Source organism: Apteryx mantelli, chromosome 4 (assembly GCF_036417845.1).
Source record: "Apteryx mantelli isolate bAptMan1 chromosome 4, bAptMan1.hap1, whole genome shotgun sequence".
NCBI classification, from domain to species: domain Eukaryota; kingdom Metazoa; phylum Chordata; class Aves; order Apterygiformes; family Apterygidae; genus Apteryx; species Apteryx mantelli.
In genome coordinates this window covers 53,162,914-53,176,640 of record NC_089981.1, presented here as the reverse complement: position 1 = coordinate 53,176,640, position 13,727 = coordinate 53,162,914, and positions in this window count along the sequence as shown.

Sequence of the window (13,727 nt, the reverse complement as noted above, 5' to 3'; positions counted from 1 at the left end):
TTAGCCTTATACCTGCAGATTTTCACTCCACTGCTAGAGGCCATCACTCTTGGGCTCAGCAATGTCATAACTGTCCTAAAACTGTGTCTCAATAAATCACTGGCAGGACGAGGCTATTTTCTAAACATGGGAAGACCATCTGTGGGCTACTAATTTCCACGTTTGCAAGGTCAACTTCACAACCACGTGTAATGAGCTAGCATTCGCTCTATAGCAGTATATCCCTATTTCCAGGCCTCCAATCTGACCTAGAAGTAAGCATGTATCATTCACTGCAACTCAAGCATACTGGACTCAAGTAGGTATATGATATAACAGTTTAATGTTAGCAAGCCCAGAATGTCTGCCATTATTGTAGAGGTGTAGGAAGCCATTTGCCATTTGCTCCATCCATCAACTGATCATCTGTGACATCCTGGATATCAGTGAAGGCTTCCCATCCAGTGTTCGCTTGTGAATGGCTGAGATTATCTAGGTCTCAAAGAGTCTGTTCAGGCCAGACTTATCACCATTGCCATTTCTTGCATGTTAATATTGGCTGCATAGATCGAATGCATTGAACTCCGTATTTTGAAACTCTATGACCTCACTTTATGTTGGCAACCTTTTCTGAGAACTGGTCTTGCTGTATGTCTCAGATTTCTCTTCCTCAGAGCTGTAATCTTAATCTTGACTGTAAAAGTATACTGGGCCCAAGGCCAGTTACTCAGCCACATCCCCAGGTTAGTTAGTGCTGTGGGGAAAATTCCACCAGCAGCCCTGAAATAACTGTGCCATCCTATGAGCCCCATTCTTACTGCATGTCTCAGATTTCTCTTTCTTGGTACTGTAATCCCAACCCTAACTCCATCCCTAGACTGAGACTTACACCATAGTATAGTAGCAGCCCCCTAAGGTCTGCTCAGGGAAGAATTCTAGTAGCAGTCCTTCTCTTTGGCAGTTTCTACTGAGCCTCCTCCCTTGCTATGTTTCCCATTTCTCATTCTCAGAATCATAAACCTAATCTTACCTTAACCCTAGAATGAGCCTTAGGCCAGGAATTCAGCATCATCCTCAGGAGTGCTTCCTTCCATCCCACTTCCATGACTGAAGTTGCTGGCCCTGTTTTGCTTGTCCACTCTAAGAGTTTCTCTGGTAGGCTATGACAACAACCTCTACTCAAAGATAGCATGTTGCAAGTCATCCAAAAACTGCTTTATCATGTACTCCCTCCACATGCAGATGAGAATGTCACACGCTGCTCTTGCTATAAGCACATCCTCAGCAGCAGTCTCTAGGCTGCTGCTCCTCTTCATGTGGTGAAATCATTATAAAGAGAAAGCTGTATATAATTCCTCTGATAAAGTTTTGGAAGAAGAAGGTGATAACACCCCAGCAACAGAAATGGTAGTGTGGTACTAAGTATGGCACCCATTCCTCTGGGTTTGCTGAACAACAGACTAGCTCTTAGAATACAACACAAGGATGCTGTCAGAGGTGGGATCCAAGGAGTGCTGAAATTGGTGTGCCAAGGCCTGACACATGCAAGACTCCTACCCATTATAACATTTGAAGCACTCCAGTCGTGCTGTCCAGTATCAGAGAATTTGGCCACACAAGTGCCATTTTAGATTGTCCTCCAGAATTCAGCCTGATTCCAGTAACAGCAGTCTGAAAATTTCAAAGCTAAGAAGTTAGGACCTCAAAAATAGTTTGGCTTAGACATCTTAAAGGAAAAATGAAGCCGTTTCTGTCTTTTGTTAAGTTCCAAAGTGTATTTATGTCACCTTTCCAATTTTTTTTCCACCCAAGAAAGCTGGAAGTGAAACTGAGATTCTCTGTTTCCAGAAGCTGGGAATCTAATAAAAGATCAAATATTACAAGATTTGTGATGAAATCTGTTGGCACTGTTGGCAACTCTGTTATTCTACAACCTTCAATAAAATTGAATAGCATTTATATAAATTGCTATGTTTAGCTGGATCATTCATGAAAGCGTACCTGATCCTAACCAGTGTATACATATCAGACATGCTTTCCCTCTGAGACCAAGCATATTTATATCTGTTTGTCAGCTCAAGAAATGCAAAGTTCTATTGAATAGTTTATTAGGCAAAAAACACTCTTGCCTGAAAAGCTTCTAGAAGTTATCTATAATTTATTACAAAATGCATTTAGTGAATAACTTTTGTGAGATGGCTAAGTTCTGAGACACAGAACAGCTAGCAGCTGCTAACTGTTAGTAAAATTTTGGTATTTAAAGTTATAGTCTCCTTTTCATATACATGTGTAACTCATGAGTATTTATGGAAGTATGTGTTTGCCTCCAGGGTATCATCATCATGCTTATAACTCTATCTTGACATTTGAAAAGAACAGCAAAGAAAGAAACCTGATTTAATCATTAAATATTTGACTTCAGCTTTAAAATGAAAGCTTGGATGAAGCTTTCAGGCCAAGTCAAATCTATAAAATTGCATATAAGCACAATATGATATTAAGCCGCATAGAAAGTTTTACATGACTGTAAGAGATTTATCCTGCCGTAGGGGTACACAGCACATACACAACTTTCAGTAGTACTAATCCTGATACTAATGCTAATGCTATTTTTGATACTTTTATCATTTTTCTGTAACAGATTCAAGTCCTCATTATGTTAACATTAAAATATTTTGTGGCTATCCAATACTTCAAGGCCAAATCCTATACTGATGTGGTCCACAGTCATGGGGCCTGGGTGCCAAATGCCTTGCCAAGAGCCTCTTTCGGACCAGTGCAATTCTCTAATTTGAGAATATGATTCTATGATATGACTTTCCCATATGATAGTTCTAACATATCATAATTTTTATTTAATATTTCTAACATATCACATATGACATAAGACTTTCGCATATGATAGTTTCTAAACAGATCACAACTTTTACTGCCTTTATCCAGCAACCTTCCCTGAGAGCGAAATTAACCTCATGAGGGACTCTGGCAACTGAGGCACAAAGAAACCCTAAGTCACACAAAGGTAAAATAGTAATGAACTTAGTCTTTACAAACCTTAGACTAGTACAACAGCAAATGCATCATCCTTTCTGTCCTCTGCTCAAGCATCTTCATAGACCACGATAGGGTTAGTAACTCATGTGATAGGGGAAATGAATGTGATGAATGCACTGATCAACAAGGACACTGCTGAATTTGAACTCAGATCAATTTCTGGATAGATGTAAGGAGGATCCTCTTATAGAGGAGAATGTAGCAGATTCATTACTAAAGGCATCTTCAGCATTTGTATTCAAATGCACTCAGTGTAATCTTCTGGCCAAAGATGAAATAAAAAGGCTGATCTGTCTGTATCTGCTGTTAGCTCTTCCAGACGGGAGTCAAACCAGATCTTCATGTTGTGAATCCCGTTCAGAAATGATGGGCAAATCACTTTAATCAAAAAGAGCCACGCTCACTTGTGCCTACCACAATCTATAGTGGTGTCATGGAGCTGAAAAGTATTATCTTCATTTTGCCTGGACTGAGTCTTTGGCTGCTTTACATGCTTCTGTGTCCCAATCTCTTTTCATGAGTGAGTAATGCACTGGATATGCTCCAACTGCATCAAAAGCAATGAGGGTATGAAGAACAGTGCAGCAAGCGTCATGAACACACTGGAACCCTCCTTGATTTTGTAGCACTCCTTCAGTGTTAAATGAGAGGCAAGAAAAGCTGAAGTAATGCAACCCTGGATATTGTTGGCCTTCTTTGCCACAAGAGCGCATTGCTGGCTCATGTTGAACTTGTCCACCAGGACCCCCAGGTCCTTCTCTGCAAAGCTTCTCAAGCCAGGTGGTGCCTAGCCTATATTGGTGCATGGGGTTATTCCTCTCCAAGAGCAGGACTGCGCACTTCCCTTTGTTGAACTTCATGAAGTTCCTGTGGGCCCATTTCTCCAGCCTGTTGAGGTTCCACTGAATGGCAGCACAACCATCTGGTGTATCAACCACTCCTCTCAGTTTTGTATTATCTGCAAATGATTTATGTTTATCTCAACTCCTTGCACCAGTACATGCTGGAGGTCAACTGCCCTTGTGGCAGAGGTAGTCAACATCCCCTGGGCTGTATTAGGAAAAGTGTTGCCAGCAGGTGATCCTTCTTATCTGCTCAGCACTGGTGAGGCCATGTCTGGAGTGCTGTGTCCAGTTCTGGGCTCCCCAGTACAACATATGGATTTACTGGAGTGAATCCAGCCAAAGGCCACAAATATGATGAAGGGATTGGAGCATCTTTCATATGACGAGAGGCTGAGAGAGCTGGGACTGTTTAGCCTGGAGAAGAGAAGGCTCAGGGGAATCTTATCAATCTATATAAATATCTGATGGGGGGTGTAAAAAAGATGGGGCCAGACCCAGTGACAGAACAATGGGCAGAAGAGGCAATGGGCACAAACTGAAACACAGGAAATTCCACTTAAACATAAGAAAGAAGTTTCTTTGTTGTGAGAGTAGTCATACACTAGAGCAGGTTTCCTAGAGAGGCTGTGGAGTCTCCATCCTTGGAGATACTCAAAACCCAACTGGACACAGTCCTGAGCAACTTACTTAGCTGATCCTGCCTGAGCAGGGCAGTTGGACTAGATCTCCAGCGATGACCTTCCAACCCCAACTAGTTTGTGATTCTAAGGTGCAGAAGCCTTCCAGTTCACTGACAAGAGAGAGCTTTCCAGCTTTCCAGTTCACTGACAGGAGCCTTGCTGATTTAAGAAGGCAGTTGCTGATTGCTCTGCTCAAAGGTGTAAAGAATCTAACTTTAGGATTTGGATTAAGGGAAAGTAAAGAGGCCAAGGACTTGCCAAGATCCTCCACTTACAGGGTCTGTGGAGCCAAAAGGAAGCTAAAGCTTGGGACCCATAATAAAAGAGATTAGAAAACCACAACAAAGGAAAAGTGGGGCCTTAGGAGAGCAAAGGATTAAAACAGAAAAGGTCATAGGGATTGTATGCTTGGGAGGACACAGCAACAGTGCAGTTTCACATTACAGCAATAATTCACTCAGAGTCCTAAGTTTAAAAATAACACCACTGTCACAAGGTTTAATTAGGGATAAAATTTCACATTACACTGCCAATGAAGGGGACACGCCTGTTCTTCCTCCTCCCACCCACCCTTTTCTTTCTCTCCTCCCACTCCCTAATGATTGCAGTCATGAACTAGAGTAGCTCACTGATACAAAAGAATATTGAACCACCAAAAGAAAAATATTAGTATTCCATTGGTGCAGTTTCGTGACTTTGATTCTCCCTGTGGACACACAGTTGCTAGAGCCAACACAAGAGAGGGGATGGGTTAACACAACTCTGAAAGGTGAAAATAGCAGGATGATCCATTTTAGCCATACACTTAATTGAGAGTGAAATTTATTAGACATGAAAAAGTGGATGTTATTTTAAATACTATTGACTATGAGTGAGTTATTGGTGTAATCAGGCAGCTTGACTGCAGAGCTGCCACACACCCTGAGGGAATATGCTCTGCTCCACACCATGCAACAGAATCACTGATAATATCTACCAAAGACTTAGAGCTTCCCTGAAAACCCTAGGCAATGAAGGCCTCAAAAGTACTTCCCAACTGTTGCAAATTTCAACCCGTCATTGCAAAAATGTCTTCCACAACCAAGAATAGCATTGCATGAATTTAACACAAGTTGATGGCAAAAAACTATCAATATCTCCAAGCTTACAATGAAGGAGTTCCAGACATTTGAAAATATTCCTTGAAATACATCCACAGAAAATGAATAATAAACAACCTCTTCCAAAACTAAGTACAAGAAATAACTACACTCCAGTCACACTTAAGAAAAGTGTAATTCCAAATAGTGAGGTGGGACCCTAAGTAATACAAATGTAGCTATGTTTAAATACTGTGTTCAAAGCTATAGGTCAACTAGCTTTACTTACTGGTGGAAAAGATGGGTGGCAAGGATGAAATTCCAATGGATCTGGAGAAGGTTTTCCAGCTGGTTCCCTAAAAACTCACTATTGGACCAATCAACAAAGAGAAATAAATACATCTCAAATAAAGAATTGTAGAAAATTCTGTACTAAATGTAGCTAGGGAGTGTCTGTTCAACTAAAATGAACAGCACTGTGTAAATGACTGAAACAAAAAAACAAATGATGAACATCAGAAGATCAGAATGCTTATCCTGTTTCCTGCTTTAAAACATTATGTGACTTTGGGCAACTCACAGTTTCTAATTATGTCTATTGATGCTAGCAGCCTCAAAGCCAAAGACTCACTGACACATTTAATGGGTTGATGCTCAGCATGTCTTAGAGTCATTTGTGTCTTCAGGTGATCAGCTTGCATCAAGAGTAATAATGGTTAGTAGAAAATTTGACCAAAGTTTCTTATTCCTCAGGTTCACAATTCAGACAATTAGCAGTAATGAATATAAACTATTCTGGAATATGCAGGAGAAAAGCTGTGTGTCTGTACACACACACACACACACACACACACACACACACACACGTTGTTTTTAGATATGCATATATATATATATGTAGAGATGCTGTTTTAAATGAAAATTACATTTGAGCCCTCAAAATAGTATTTCATAGTTCATGAAACTGCTGTTAAATAAAAAATTAAGACAGTATTTTTGTGATAGTTGGGAGAAAAACATCTGGGTTACTGCTCAAGTTAATGTCACCTTTGAAATAAGGACACTTGAAATCTGAGTATAGTCTAAGAACAGCAATGAAAGTAAAAGGATATCCTGCTCCTAGAACAAGTTATTTGCCAGCTACGACAAACTTTGTAAGCTCAGCTAGATGGAAAAGTGCTTTCTAAGTAGCTGTCAAACTTAATATGACAGGTTTGTCTGTGGTATCCAAATCTAGGACCTACAAGGTCTTGTGTTGTAAGCCATTAACATAAAAAATACAATGCTTTGTGAATGGGAGTGTATGGAAATTTTTTGTGATGACAATTTGAAATCTGTAACAATTTGGAAATTATTTTGAACCTACTCAAGAGAGCCCTTGTAGGGCTGTTTTAGAGAATAAGGGGGGCCATGACCAAGATGGAAATAAAGTGAAGGAGCTGCCTTGCTCTAGAAGATTATTCTGCTAGATTCATGAGTGTCAGGATGTTAATACTGCAATTGGAGAGGAAGCTGTCTGGCAGAAGCAGATTACACTGCTATAGAATGTGAGCACGTGTCTACCTTTGAAAAGATGGAACCAAAGTTGTAAGACAGCCTGAGCCTTCTACTGTTGAGAAATAAGCAACTGCTTTATTTCCACGGTATGTAAATGTTCTAATATATTATTGTGTAGTCAAAACAGAAATTGATACTGACACTGCAGTTTCTTTGACTTCAGATGGACAATGAAATAAAATATTCAGGAAGATGCCCTTAGGGTGAATGAATAGTCTACTTATGAGCTATACAAAGGAAAAATTACATGTCTGAACAAGAAGAAATAAAGTTAACAGTAGAGTAAAAGAGAAATGGTATTATCTGATACCAGTTTGTCATTGCTGGTCTGTAATTGGTTAATATGTCTTACTGAAGAAAGGTAAACATTTTAGCCAGTAGCCTAGAAAATGGATGTAAATCATAGATCAGTATTTTTCCTAGTTATGAATTTTGTACAAAGAATATATGGGCTGCTGAGTTACAGATTTTAAACACTGGTCTCAATTTTTTTCAAGAATATCATAATGCCATCTATTCTAAGAAGAGTTACTGAAAAAATGATGGAATAAAATTACCAAAACACTTGTTTTCTCACTCAAGTGATTTTGTAAAATGAGCAGCAGCCACTGGATATATGTCAAACCAGTATGTTACTGTCTAGATGAATAGTGCTTTTTACATTATAGTTGTGAACCCATACCTCAACATGGGACAATATTCAGCCTCAAAAATTTAGGGGGACTAGACCCAAGGGAATGGTAAGATACAGGTGAATACAAGTATTATATAGGGAGGCATGACAAAAACTATGTACACAAGATGTTTATTCCAGACTATTTGGCTAAGTGAACCTATAATTATATTCAGAGACTACTGTATACATAATTCTGAGCCTCAATGCTTGTTATGACTGGATCTACACAATGTTTTTGTATCAGTTAAACTGTTATGGCTAGGGACATAATTTATGTGTGTATGCATTATATTTAAATCAAAATTGTTAAAAAGATCTGTCCCCTAGCATGGACACATATACACTGGTACTAAGGTGCTTTTGTGAGTATAATTACTTCATTTTCTTTTATGCAAATAAGCTATACTGCTATAAGCACCTTTCTACTAGTGTGCACTCATGCATGCTAGAAGGTTGCACTCTTTTAACTATATTGATAGATTTAAAATAGAATATTTCTGAGTGTAGAGAAAGACAAATTCTGATTAGCCATTTGTCTTTTGGCCTTTGACCTTATGAAGATCCCTTGGTCCAAGAGAGCTGACAGCTCAAGTAGTTCCTTTAAAATGTAAGCTTCTCAAAAGATGCCCATATTTTAGAACATCAGGCCATATCAGCCTCAGCTGATAGTGCAGAAGCACTGTTGAAAGCAAGGGTTATCTTTCCCTATAATGAAGCTAGGTTTGTACACCCAGCCAACAACAAAAGAAAAGGTTTAAAAGATTTCCAGTCAAGTTTAAGAGCAAGTAGAGCTCAGTCTTTGTCATCATAAAAGACCAGAAGAGATTGATTGGGAACAATCAACTCTTTCACAAAGGGTTTGTACTGTGATTGTATTTCAGCCAACAAAGAACCACATGACCTTGCCTTTACAGAGTACAAGTGGTTTGATCAGCTGTCTGGAAATAACTCAGGGTGCCAACTAAAGAAGTAACTTTAAAACCATAAAGTCAATAATTAAAAAAGTCTAAAATAAAGATTAGATTGTAAATGAAAAAATAGGAATGTGATAGTCACATGTAGGATTACTCAGTGCACAAGACTGATGTGGAACACTTAAAAGCCTATTTCAGGGCCAGGTGAAAGAGTAACCAAAATTAGTGTGCTTAGGAATGTCACAGAACTGGGATTCTGTAATAATCAGGTTATCAGCAAGAAGAGTTTCTATCTATCTCATATGCTGCAATTATCTGCAAAGTATTATTCTTCAGAAAAACTACTTAAGAAAATACTTGAGTAGGTAATAATTTGAATAACCACCTGAAAAAGTACTGATACAATTTTACTTAGAACTCATGCTATGATATAACAGCTCTACTACAAATACAGATGTGTTCCTGTTACTTAAAAAGCCAAATGGGACAATTATATTTACTCCCAGTAGCTTACCTATACCAGAACAAAAAAATTACTGAACTTTGTAAAGTTTAGCTTTTTAAGTCCTAAATCCCTGATCTTCTTCCTTTGCAAATTGCTTCCCTTTTAGCAAGGAAGTTATCTGTCTAGTTAGCTAATAGATTTTAAAAAACAAACTCAGAAGATAGTTAAATAACATATGATCCTTAATTATTACACTTGCTTTTTCACAGATCACTTCTTTTCTAATGAAAGCATATGATAATAGAGAACAATCTAAATTCCACAGAAGTCTGAAAAAGTGCAACCCAATAGATAACATGCTTTCTGCATACTTTCCACATTATAGTCTGGATCATTGTTTTGCTACTAGGTTATTTTTGTTGTTTTGTTTTTACGTGTCCTTTTTCTGATATGCTGGGAACCACTCTGCTGGAATACTGAATCTCTGCATAATCGGCATCCTGAGCTCAAGCCTGAATGCCTTGAAAAACAGCATGGTTGCACACATGTGCATGACCTTCATGCTGTGAATACAGGATTCAAGGAGCTGAACCCTTTCTCATGCTTTCCAGCTGCTAGGCCTATATCTCACGTATGTGTAATGCAGTAACCTTCTTTTATCCTGTGAACTCTCATGTTAGGTGTAGCTGGCTGACATTTACAGCCAGGGTGTGTGCCATGTAGTGATGCTCAGGCACATTTGTAGGATCACTCCCAACTGCAGTTTTGCCATACAACTCCTGCTTTATTATAAGGGCCAGAATGACCTTTTCCCATCACGTGACTTAACAAACAGATTTGTCACCATGGGGAAGGGACATAGTTGGAGAAACCTGTATGTTTTGGAGAGAAATGTTAGAGATGATGATATTAGATGCATGCAGCAATAGACTTTCCTTCCTGGACATATATGCATTGTAAATATGTTCAGGAGGAAATTTTATTTAGAAAGTCATTCTGAACACAGATTAGGTTAATGATAACAAAGGGCATAATTTTCAGCAATTGGAAAGACAGTGTTTGTCATCAGACATGGCAACTATGGTTCTTTCTTAAAATGTTAATAGTGCCCACATTCACTGTAGCAAAGTGCTTTGTGAATGTAAGGTTGGTCTTATTCAGACTGTACTTCCTGAGGAAACAATTTGAAAATACAGAATAGGGAAGGGTACCTTGAAAATATACAAATATCATTTATAATCTATACTGCAAGCTCTGTAAGTGTAAAAATAAGACCTTAAACCCCAGGACTTTCTTTTCCCAAGTGAGTACTTTAACTGTGCAAATAGTCAGTCACACTTGAGTATACACCCTCTGGCTTAAGCATATTTAATTATTTATTCAAAGTATTAAAACTGTAAACAAGAGGAACTTGAAACCTTAACCCATCAGGATAGCTGATAGCATGCTGTCAAGCACTCTGAGAAGTGTAGATCTAAACCCAGATTTCAGGCTAATATTTAACTAGAGTTCTGGAGCACTTCTGAATTTTCAGGTCCCAGCTGAACGTCCTCTCAGTGTTTGACTTTCTGTTGAGGTGAGAGCCAAGTGTACACCCATACGCTGCTTCAGCAGGAGCCAAGGAGACTGTGACCAGGTCCTCATTCAAGTGACCACAATACCACAGCATCCACAAGCAAGTCAGTTTTAACAGTCTGAGTAGCCCTGTCCCCCCTCTCTCTATAAAACAAGAATGGTAGCTTATCTTGAAGAAGTTGCCAGGATAAATAAATTGATTGTGATACAGTTGGGTACTATGGCAATAGCAGTTAGATTAGCATTTTAAATAGATAGTACAGAAGGACAGATGGAAGTTAAGCCTAAACAGGACTAGAGTGTTGCGGAAATGAAAATACAAAAAGAAAGGTCTATTGCTGGAAAGGCTGTTTTTCTATGTGTCCTGCTGCTTGAACTTTTATTAACAGTGGACGAGGTGGATTTTTTTATACTGACAATTTGACTATATTAGGAGTTCATGAATTATCTGAGATGAAACTGAGGTAACAAAAAGTTCTGGAGCAAGACTAAAAAAGCTACCACTAAAATGAATCCAACAAATTTTGGTCTTATCTAAAACAAAAATATATTAAGCTCTAATACTATACAGGATTCCTCTTTGTTTTCCCAAATTTAATATGACTACATATAACAGCTCATAAAAGTGCCATGTCATTTGGTAATCTTTTAAGTGCATAAGTGATAAGCCTCACTTACTGATCTACAATGCAAAGATGTATAAGCAGAAACAGTAAATATGGTACTGATTTTATTTCTGAGGAGCAGAAAAACAAGCAAACTCACAGAAAATGAATCAAGATTAAATCTTACATCACCACTGACTAGGCATCAAAGATAGCATACAGTAGTAGTTTTTTAGACATAGTCTATAGATCATAATAAAAAAATGCTTCTGCAGAAGGCATTGCTACCTGCTTTTTACCGGAATTTTATTTGTTGTTATAGTTGCATAAATCTGAGGGCTAAGGAACCCTTTGAAACCAACTAGCAATAAGTTCAGAGCTCAAACACAATATTCTTCAATGAATGTTGGAAAATTTGCCTTCAGCCAAGCTGGCAGGAGTTTGCAGCTGCACTTCTCCATATAGGCTCCTCTCCTTCCTCAGGAGCTCATTGGCACATTTTTAAAGGATGTGTTCTAGTATTTTTAATGTTTCTATAAGTAAGAAAAATTAACACAATAAGGTTTCCTGCAAAAGTAAGTTGTCATTTTCTCAATTTTGGCCATGATATATGTAATGATTACTTGTGGTTAATTTATTCTGAGATACCAATTCAAAATTTACTGGTGGGTTCAAAATTAGGAGGCTTCCCTTCTCTTTCCTCTTTCTGCCTTATTTAAAATGATTTTGAAGTTGTCTTTCTTATTAATCAAAACCAAGATTTTTTAATGTTTTATTTCATCTCTTACCCAGAAACAAGAGGAAATACAGATAAAGGGAAGTAATGTATGTAAAGAACTGATTCAGCTCATCAGAATTCTGAATTTAGTTCACATGAGATCCAAATCATTTTCCTGCTTTTCATATCCAAGTCCTTAATGAGGCAGTTTTGTCAAAGTGAAATTTCAAAAATAGAATGTTCCAGTAAGATATATTTTAAATCTATCTACTCTTTGTGTATGCTAAACTCATCAACTGCTTTTTAAAATAGCTACTGTTTTGCAGCAAATGAAGCACAGACAATTGAATGTGTCAACACCACTGATGTGGAGTCACACTAAAGATTCATTTATTTTTCTAAGGCATTCATACTAGTAGTGAATCAACTGAACTGCAACAGTATTGCACACATATCTCATCATTCTTGGTTCTGCTCTTAGACAGGCTGCTTGCTGGAGGGTTGTCAGTAAGGACTGCAGTGACCCAGAAAAATTGATGATGAGGAGTGGCAGCTTCCCATTAGCTCTGCATAAGTCCCTAAGGCTTACCTTTGGCTGGCACCATTTCCAAATCATTCTGCAATAGTGGAACCCTTGTGTAATGTTCTTCCAGAAAGACCTATCTTGGCAGATGAGAAGAACAACAGCAAAGTATCATGTGTATATTCTTCAGAGTGATACAGAGAAGTAAGACTTGGAGTAGGTGCAGAAATAGCTGAAGAAGACCAGCTCAGTGGATGATGGACAAAATCAAAAGATAATCCTTTGCACAGGATCTTCAGGACCTCCACTGCTCTTAAGTGATAGATTCAAAATATTGGTACCAACCTGAGGGTATATCTCATGTTGGAACTTCCCTGCCTGGCACTTCTTGAACTCTTTCTGGGAAACTCTGGACAGAAATACAGATTTCTGTACAATGCAGCATGAACACATTGGTCCCCCAAGCCCTAGACAGGGACCTACAGAATGTTCATTTCCAAAGGCTTGGAAACATTTCTTCAACTGAGCTGCAAAACATCCTGAAATCCCAGACATAGAAGAGACAGACTGGACAGATCTACTTTTTGCCTTAAATGGTTGGAAATATCATTTTACTATACCCTTTTCCTGGGCAGGATGATGGGAAAGGAAGAACTTTTGCTTTTACAGTTTGAGCAAGTATGAGAGAAGAAAAAGGACTGCAAGGGAACTGGATTGGAGAGGAGTGAAGGACTCATGTTTGTCACTGTCACAGAGCCACCGAAGTCATGCCATACAAGCTCAGCAAACTTCACTCTTGTCTGATGTTGTTTCTGAGAATATACAAGAGGTTGTATCCTTGTGCCATTTTGAAAGTTACAACACAACATCTAGCTGAGTAGGAGGAGGCAGTGGGGGAGAGGCTGTATGCATGGATGTCTGTCAGGACCACATTTCCTTAGGAGTTGTCCACCCACCTGTCACTGCTGCAAAATGTACATACTGCAATTAGGCATCAATGAGCCAAGTTGTGATCTAGTTTGTTGTGAAGAGGAAGACTTAACAGTTTCTCTCATTTTATAATTGTACAGACATGAG